This window comes from Canis lupus, chromosome 23 (assembly GCF_003254725.2).
Source record: "Canis lupus dingo isolate Sandy chromosome 23, ASM325472v2, whole genome shotgun sequence".
Taxonomy (NCBI): Eukaryota; Metazoa; Chordata; class Mammalia; order Carnivora; family Canidae; genus Canis; species Canis lupus.
The window spans coordinates 10,735,499-10,745,000 of NC_064265.1; the positions used below are offsets into that span (position 1 = coordinate 10,735,499).

The window sequence follows — 9,502 nt, forward strand, 5'->3', positions numbered from 1 at the left end:
CCGAATCCTACACATGTATTGAACTCATCTCACATGTAACCTAAGAAACCTGCCCTAGTATCTGCAGAAAAAAGGAGCCTCTCATCCCAATGGAATCATTGAATTGCATACTGCTGGCATGTGCCATCTAGTCTAGGCTCATCGAGGGCAAGGTAAATCCAAGGTGACCCCAGGGCATGGCTTGATTTACAACAGCCATCAGTACCTGCTCCCTACATGAGCAGTAAGGTATTGGCAAGCTATAAGCAGGAAGGTTTGTTGATTTAGTAAAATTTAAAGTAAATGGATGGAGGCACCAATCTTAACCACTAGACCACATACATGTACCCCTATGTTATTTCAGCATTATTTATAATAGCCAAATTATGGAAACATCCAAGTGTTCACTTCCATTAATAAATGAATAAAGAAGAGGTGGTTAAATATATGTACAATGCAATACTATTCAACCATAAAAAAGAATGAGATTTTGCCATTTGCAACAACATGGATGGATCCAGAAAGTATAATGCCAAGCAAAATAAGCAAAAGAGAAAGACAAATACTACATTGTTAGAGAAAGACAAACACTACAGGATTTCACTCATATGTGGAATTTAAGAAAGAAAACAAATGATCCAAGGAAAAAAAAAAGAGAGAAACAAACCAATAAACAGACTCTTATCTACATGGAACTGCTGGTTACCAGAGGGGAGATGGGTGGACAATGTATCATTGAATTATACTTCTGAAATTAATATTATTGTGAATATAAGCTAAACGAATTAAAATAAAAACTTAATTTTTAAAAAAGTAAATTCATGGAGAAAAGGCAGAAAAGAATAAAAGTCTCGGATATGAATGAAGTTTTGGTACAGCAGTAGTGTTCACAATCCAACATTTCTAGGGCCCAAAACAAGGTGCCCTAGAGACTAAGGCAAAAGCTACCACTTTGGTTTGTCAGCCAAATGCCAGGGGATTTGTACAAGTGCCTTATTTACTACACTGTTTTATTTCTCAAAATAATTCTAGAATGAATGTATTAGGATCCCTGTTTTACAGAGGAGGAATGGGGAGTCAGAGAGGCTAAGTGAGCTCAGATAGGCCCAAACTGCTAAAATTCCTTCTGCCTCTATGTCCCACTCCCTATGCTGCCCCAAGAACACTATACTCTAAGAGAAAGAAATATAGCAGCACATAAACTACAAGCCCCAGGAACACAAAGGCAAATGTAACTGTGAGACTCTTCTGAGCATGGGTACTTTTACAGCAGGAAAAAATCAAAAGAGGTCAATAGAGGTCCCTCACATCTGCATCATATTTCTTAGTGTCCACACTCATGAATTTACTCACCTATTAGATTCAACATGCAATATAATGCATCATATTTCTTAGTGTCCACACTCATGAATTTACTCACCTATTAGATTCAACATCATCTGAATCAGTAGGTATGAACAAATAGGGTTTGGCTGAGCCTTGCCAGAGTGCAGTAGAACCCTATGTCCTCAGCTTTTGGAAGACCCCAGAGATGCGAACACTTTCTGCAAGCCTACCTGGAACCGAAAGACCTGAGGAAGTGAAGCGCCTCATAAAGCTGTGACCAAAGTGGGTTCACACTTCCCCACATCAGTCTCTATGACACGGGTCTCTATGGCATAGAGATGGAGTGGTGGAAGTCTTCAGTCAAGGCTGCAGTCTAGCACACCTGGTAGACCAGAGGGTCTCCAAGGCTAAGGCCAGACTAATGGTCACAGGAGATGGAAGGCTGAACTCCTCCTGAGTCCATATACCCCTGCATCCAACATATCATTTATGGAGCTTATTTTTCCCACAACAACAAAAGTACCCATCCTTCCTCCCTCCATATCTAATGTAACTCTTAGAAGGCAATCACAGACCCTTGCCATCTGACTAGGAGCAAAAAAAGAAAAGCACCTGCTGAACGATATTTACTCAGAAACTGGAGATCTCTGGGATGATCCTAAGGAAGCCTGATTATCTTGGTTGGTTGCTGAGAGCTTGTCTCCAAGTCCATTCCACACAGGATGGACTTGAGCCAACCTCCTCTGCCTCCACCTCCTGCATCTGGCCCATTCACTAGCACCCAGCACATCACGGGCATGTGATTGAGAGGGACATGGAGGTGTAGTTGTCAGAGCAGCAGTAATATGATTGCTAGTAGTAGTAGTAAGCAGCAGCAGTAGCTTCTAAAGTCCTACCCTTCCTGTAGAACTGGACTCTGGGAGGAGCCAAGTCAGACTTCAGAGGGCAAAACTGGAATCTTTGCTACCCTACTCTGTTTATCAAATATGAGCATAAAACTAATGACCTCATGGAGCTCTGGGAACACATATAAGGCAGAGAAGTTTCTCCCTGGAGGTGTCTCACTATGGAATGTGGGGCCCAAGGTTCCTTTTTGTCATTTTCAATGCCATAGCATAATTTTTCTTCATGTGTTTTTTTTTTCCTCTGTAAAGTGAAGGAAATATCACCATGGCACCACTGTCAAGGCCACACATATCTTTGTGAAAAATAAGATGGAGATTATTTTGTCCATCTTGCCATTATTAATATGGGCATAAATTCCTTTGATATTTCATGGGTATATTTCCAGGCACATGGTAGACATTTTAAAATTTAACACTACATTATGATAAATGTGATTTGTGAAAGTCATTTCTTTACAAACACAGATCTTTTTCCATATTTTAGGCAAACCTACTATCCATCATCTTTAGCATTCCCATATTTAACCTGAGAAGATAATAAAAGTGTAGATTGAAAGAATCATTTTGTACTATTCTAACTCAGCTATCTCTGTCTCCCTTCCAGGGAAGCAACATGTTCTCCATCTTTTGTTTTTGATTCTATTTTTCTTGTTTTTTATTCCAAGGCCCGGGCCTTTTTAAGAATGAAAGTTATAGATCCCTTCTCCAGAAAAATGTGATGAGCAGAAACAAAGTTTTCATAGAACTAATTATATTTCACTGGAAGTTTATTTCCTTAATATAAACACAATGTAGAAATAATCTTTACAAAGAATTATGTAGCTTTCACTATCTTTTTTATGTGCTTATTGAACATATAAACCCCACAAGTGATCCTGCTTAAGAACAAACTTCAATTTGAAGGCTCGCTGTTATTTAGCTTGAGTAAGAAACTGAAATTATGGTATTGGTGCAGGATAGCCAGGTGGGCGTGTGGGGCGGGGAAGGGGAGTGTTTTAACAGTATAACTAAAGCTAAGCCTGCATCAAGTAACACCAGAATCATCCTGTATTCTTTGTGATGAATTCATCATTTACTCTTCACTATGTCTTTCAAGAAGTGTCTGAGTTTGGCAAGATTCCCCTCACTGGAACTGCCTCGGTCATCATTGAAAAGATCCAGAAATCCAAATTTCCATTTTAAAGTCTGAGCAGGAAAAGCCCCCAAAGGTGTTGGCTGCTGTTTCCAGATGTGTGCAGATTGCCTATTGCAGAGAAATGAATGAGGCTTGGTCCTTTTGGAGACCTTGCCACCAGGCCTTTTCCTCCAGCACTGGGCCATTCGTTTGCAGCACCTGCCTGCAGGCTCCTCTTCCAGAATGGAAGTTCAGTCAAAAGAGCACACGACTTCTCAGGAGCACCAGGAATAGGAGCTGTAGGACCTGGTAATGAAAGATTCTCCTCATTCATATGGCCAAAATTAAGTGTTCCATGGTCAACTTCTACTTTTCAGCTGTTTTCAGGTGTATTCCTTTTCAGTTCACACCAGAGTGCTCTGGACTCATGACAAGTCAAGCCACCTGAGTTATTCTCTGGAAAGCCCATAAACTCTGGGCACTAGATGAGAACTTTACACTCTGTATCACAGCTTGACCAAACCCTTTAGAAGCTGGTGAGTCAAGGCCTTGGCTCCCCTAAAAGACAAGTTAGCACAACAGGAAATACTTCCGTGGGATTGTTGGTGGAAGGTCTGGTGCTAGGGTGTGTGGAGGCAGAGACTTATGCCCTTTCTTCTTCACAAAAAGAGTCAAACTAGGAGCTGAAACAATACACATCTGATGGACAAAAGCTGTGGCCTGGTTTCTGGAAATACACCAAGAATTGCATCCAGTTTCCGCTAATGAAAAGTGGCATAATTGCCAATTCCTCCAGGATGTATTTAGAAATAATTAGAAATTAGAAACTCCAGGCATTCTAGAGTAGTGTCTGATAGGCAGTGCTTCATTCTTTCTCTTCTCATGGATGCCCCCCATCCCCCCCAGGTCCTCCCTCTGCCCCCAACATTGCTATAAGAGCCTTACTGGCTACTTAGACATAAAGCTTTCCCTTGGAGACAAACCCAAGCTTCTGTCTTTTCAAATACAGCCATCTTCCCTACCACATGTGAATCTCCACAACAGAGGGATAGGTGTGTTGTGTGTTGTGTCCACTGTGACTACCAGGGTCACCCCCATTCACTGGGTAGAAGAACTGACCTTCCCTCCTTTCTGAGTCACCTTCTAGGGCATACATTCTCAACAGGGCGATATTGATCCAAAAGAGGTGAAAATTGGCTCTTGGTAGGGGCAGGACTAAATCTTAGATATTACAGTGATTTATGGCTCTCCCAGGGACCACCAGATAGACAGAAGGGCAGAATGTCTGCAGTATTAAAATTTAATAGCAAGAGGCAATTAGAAAAAAGTGTCTCAAAAGGTTCCCTTGGATGCATGATGATGATGATGATGATGATGATGATGATGATGATAATGATGAAAGACTGACAAATACCACTCCAGTGTATTTGAAGAATGGGGTTGGTGTGTCTCTGGACTGTCATGTTCTCTGGCTGTGGTCTTGTGCTCTTTACTAGGCTGTAGGCATCTCTGCAAGGCTCCGGTTACCACCTGGATTCAGGGACCCCTGACTCCCTCCCCCATCCATGCTCCAACTATCACTGTAGCCACCGAGGAATGGTGAGGGTCACAGCACACACTGTTCTTCCTTCCTTTCTCCCTCAAGGCATCACTGACTTGATTAGTATTTATAATAGTATTCACTGAGAGTTTCAGAAGGAATTTGCCATTTTAAAAAGAAGGCTAAAACTCTGTATATTAAGTTTTGGTGTTCCCCTGAGGTCTTCACTAGTCCTGCCACTGGGGTCCCCATTTTTAGCCACTGCTTTCCCTGGCCCCTTCATATTTTGGGGACCCCGCTCTTTTAGGTATAAGCACATTTTTCCCATGCTCTGGTCCCAGGTTTAGGACACTTTGACCACCAAGAAGCAGCCAAAAATAGTTAACAATCATAACAGAGCCCTTTTGATTTGGCCAGGAGAGCAGCTTAGCTGCTCTTAACCTACCCTACTCCTTTAGACTAGGTTCCCAGGCTCATCTCTGCAGAGCCCAAAGTCCAAGCAGGAGGTTGGTGGTCGTGGAGGAAGGCAAATGACTCAAGGGACCTAACCTAAGGTGCTGATTAAGAGGGAAATGTGTGTGCCTTTGAGGTCAGACAAGGGCAGCTCAAAAGAAAGTAGGGCATATCCATTTTCAAATCTCAAGCAAACTAGACCTGCAGCACCTTCTACCCACTGGGTGTCAAAATGGTGCCCATGGAACTTGGAATCTGCCTCTTGCCCTGCTTTCTCATACTTTTAACTCTGCTGGACTTGCTTTCAATGTCAGCAGTAGATGGTAACCTTCCTCTTTAGGCTTGGGAATCAAAGAAACAACTTGACTCTAGCCTCTTCCAGGGATACTGCCTCCTGCTTACTCTGTGAAATTTGAAGCTTGGTGTTCATTGCTCCTGGGTCTCCCCCTCTTAGAACCCTCTCTGGACATCAAGTTCCCATTGGTTAGAACAAGCAGGGTTTGGCTCCACTAAGCAATGACCTACCTCGCTGAGTATAAACCAGATAATGTTCACTCAAAGGGCTGGGGAAACAGGCACAAATTTGTACTGATGTATTTGATGAGCAATCTGTTATATACTGGACATGAAATCAATAATAACTAAAGCAAAACAAGGAAAGACTGTGTTACAATTTTCCAACTTATTTCCACGGGTTAACCTACTACATTAGCCAGAATGATGCTAGATGAAATAACAGTCCCCAACCACTCCCATCACCCAAATCTCAGGGGCCTAGAAGTTTACTTTTGTCTCCTCTAACAGATGGTTCAACACAAGCTTCAAAAGGCGCCTGCTACCTGGTACCTCAGAGACACATGCTCCTTCCACCTTCTGGCTCCAACTGTCCCATGGGTGGGTCTCAGAGCCCTCTGTATCCAGCTGGCAAATGGGCAAAGAGAGGAAAAGGCAGCTTTGCCTCCTAAGGAAACTCAACCCAGAATCTCACATATATGTGTTCCCACAAGCAGCTAGAATCTGAATGCAAGGGATGCTGGGGTATGTAATCCCGTTGTGGGCACCATGCTGGGTGCATCATTGGCCACTCTGTGGTCCCTTCTTCTCCCATCAGTCCACAGTGCCTGAGGAGAGGCTGTGCTAGAATCATGATCTCATAGGGAGGGCCTTATGAGACAACGAGGACCAATTTCCTTTTACCAAAAGGCGTGACTAGGCAGGGGCCTCTTATTTCCCAAGGATTACTGGCTGCCATTTTCATAAATTGCATCCATTACAAATCAAGCTTCTCTGGCTATCTCTGAAATCTGTTTTCAGAGATTTCAATGGAGAATAAGTTTTAATGGTTTCATTTTCTCCTATCTCATTTATGGAGCACATTTGCAGGTAATTCTCATTTTTGTTAAAGTTTTTGATTTTACCTCCTAAATTACAAACACTGGGTGGTAACATGCTTCTTGCTCATTAGGACAGGGAGCTCTCTGAGGTCAAGACCATATAGTAAGTACTCTTTATTGTACTTTCTGCTTCTAAGTTAGGAAGCAGGCAAAAGCTTGACAGAGGCCAGCTTATACAAGGCTCCTGGAATCTCAGGAAATGAGGACCCCACTCTGAGGCAGATCTGCCAGCCCAACAAAGAAACTGTTTACTAGAGTATAACTTAATTTCTAAATCTGTTTTCATGACAGGCACATATAATTGTAGATAAGAACTACTGTGCGGGCCTTTCCAGGTAAACACTTGCCCTCTGTTATACTGTGGAAATCCAGAATAGCTAGCTGACCTCACTTTTACCTTGTGGATCTCCTTTCCCCAGTGATCTGGGTCACTGACTTTCCCTTCCCCCAATACATGTATCAAAGCATTGATGTGTTCCTATTATGTTCATCATTTTTGAAGGAGTTGCTCTCAGCTCGCCACCACATTGGAAAACAGCTAGAAAACTCTTACTTGCCAATGAACTGACTGTGCTGATGGCAAAAACAACTTTCCAAGAGTGCCTACCTATTAAGGAGAGCCTGTTCCCCCAAAAGAGATCTCTGGTGGTAGAATTTTAGGAACAGATGATGACTTTCAGGGAAGACAGAGATACTTTGAGGTGGAAAGCATTCCTAGTCCTCTTCAATCACCCTGAGAAATGGCAGCTTTTGGTTTACCCACATCTAAGACTTGCCCTGAGAAGAGGGATCCAATCCTGGGTTGAATCCCAACCTCCAAACTGCGTGCCCTTGGGCTCAGCAAAAGCTTCACAGAACCTAACTTCTGCTTACAGCTCATTACTGCACCCATCCTGGACTTAGTGATGTTTTTTAGTGTCATCGTCTCTATGGATACATTTTTAATGCAGATTTGGGGGTAGAAAGTCTTCAGGGCAGTATTCATAATCAATCAGCACTTCCTTATTGTAAGAGAGCTGATTGTCAAGATTGTTGTTTGGGAAAAATATTGTAGAAGATCTCAAATCAAACTGTATAATCAGCACTTGTGTTTTATGCAAATTAAAGACATATTCTTACACTGCATCACAGGAGCTAATCATCCCAGCACCATCACTCAGAGAAAGCATCTGCCACCCGAAATTTAGAACAATAATTCACAGTCCATGGAACAGTGCATCACCACAGATTAGACTTGTTATAAATTTATAATGATTTCATATAAAAACATTACATTTTAATAGTTTCAAGAAATGACAGGGTAGGGCTGGTATAAATGTTTAACTAGCACTGTCTCATATTCACACTTTGTTTATTTCATTACTGGGTATGCTAAAATGAAACAGCTAGCTTAAAAATGTCATCAAATTCAAAACAGAAAACTTCTGAACAGACACTCTATGCAAACCAGATTGCTAGCCCCAAGGATATCCCACAGCATCTTTTAGATAAACACCTGGGTATTTCATTTAACTATCAAGCCATTTTCCCTTACGCGTAAATTGTTTATCACTCTAACCTTGGTGAGATGAAAAATAGGTCATGACCTTCATAATTGAATTTGTGTTCATATTTGCAGGCCACCACAGAGGGGCCCTGTCCCCTTATGTTCCCTGTGCCCAACTGCTCATTGGCTCTACTGTGACTTCCCATATTTTTCTATAAAGGAAAGAGGATCACTCAAAGAACATCAGGTCCTATGAATATGAGATTGAGATGTGACAGTCATCGGGATGTGTCAGACACACAGACAAGGCCCGGAGCTGCCTGGCAGGAATATATTTGATTTGTTATCGTCAGATGTATATTGTCTAGTGTCCTGTCTCTTGCTCATCTCTCTTTTCTCTGAATTGTCAGTGATTCTGACTATTCTTTTCTGATGTGATCATTCCTACAGCTCTAGGGATGTGGCAGCATTATAAATCATAACATCAGCAACTATATCCTTTATGTCTCCACTATTTATTAATTGTAGACCAAGCAGATTTAAAACTCCATGCCATACAAGCCGGTGCAAAAGGGTGGTCGTGAGACGGTAGGTTTCATAGGATTCCTTTCTCTGGGATTTTTAATTTTTTAAATAATTTCCGTAACACTTAAATCGTTATGACTAAAAGTCACATGTTACCTATACAATCAGAAACTAAAAATAAAGATTTAATTTTGTTAGCTAAGGAGGAAAAATGTTTCTCTGGTCTAGGTGGTCCATAAGGAAGACAGGATTGGTGTGGAAGGCGAGGTGAAACCAGGCAAAGCCCATTAGAGCCGAGAGCCTGGTGAGCAGGTGCAAGTGGCAGGTTCAGATCGCAGGTAGGAGCCAAGGCTGAGGGAGCAGGAGCTAAAGGAAGGGGTGAGGACAGCTGGGAAATGAGGTGCAAGGCAGAATGAGGCCTGGCAGTTCAGGTAGCAGGTGGAAAATGCTCCCTCCTCATTCCTGGAGAAGTGGAATGCTGATGGATGAAACAAGAAGGCTCAGGTGCAGGCTTTAAGCAGAGCCTGCAGGGTGAGAAGGGACAGGAACACCAAAAGGTGTGATCATGAGTAGCAAGCAGGGATTTGGGGTACAAGTGACCAACAGAATCTAAGCCTCTTCTATTTCTCAGGCATCTTCGGCAACCATGGGGAAGTGCTGGGACCCTATGGCATATCAATTGTTTTACGTGGTGATTAAAGGAAATGGTGACCCTAAAAGCCTAGTATATGTGAGAACATTTGGGTGAAGCTCTGATCCTTATAGTAACCTACAGGGCAG

The 9,502-nt window shown here is 42.3% G+C and overlaps 1 protein-coding gene and 1 long non-coding RNA gene across 9 annotated transcripts in view; one reads left to right on the top strand and one right to left on the bottom strand.

Moving 5' to 3' along the window:
- ULK4 (unc-51 like kinase 4) overlaps positions 1-9,502 on the bottom strand; it is a 593,349-nt gene that overhangs the window by 80,085 nt on the left and 503,762 nt on the right. The window lies entirely within an intron of this gene.
- LOC112668715 (uncharacterized) overlaps positions 1-9,502 on the top strand; it is a 30,460-nt gene that overhangs the window by 17,948 nt on the left and 3,010 nt on the right. The window contains exons 3-4 of one of the 3 annotated variants that reach the window (XR_003141821.3): positions 6,122-6,355; positions 8,330-8,718. This is a non-coding gene — a long non-coding RNA (uncharacterized LOC112668715). The other 2 variants (XR_007405291.1, XR_003141822.3) reach the window with 2 other exon arrangements.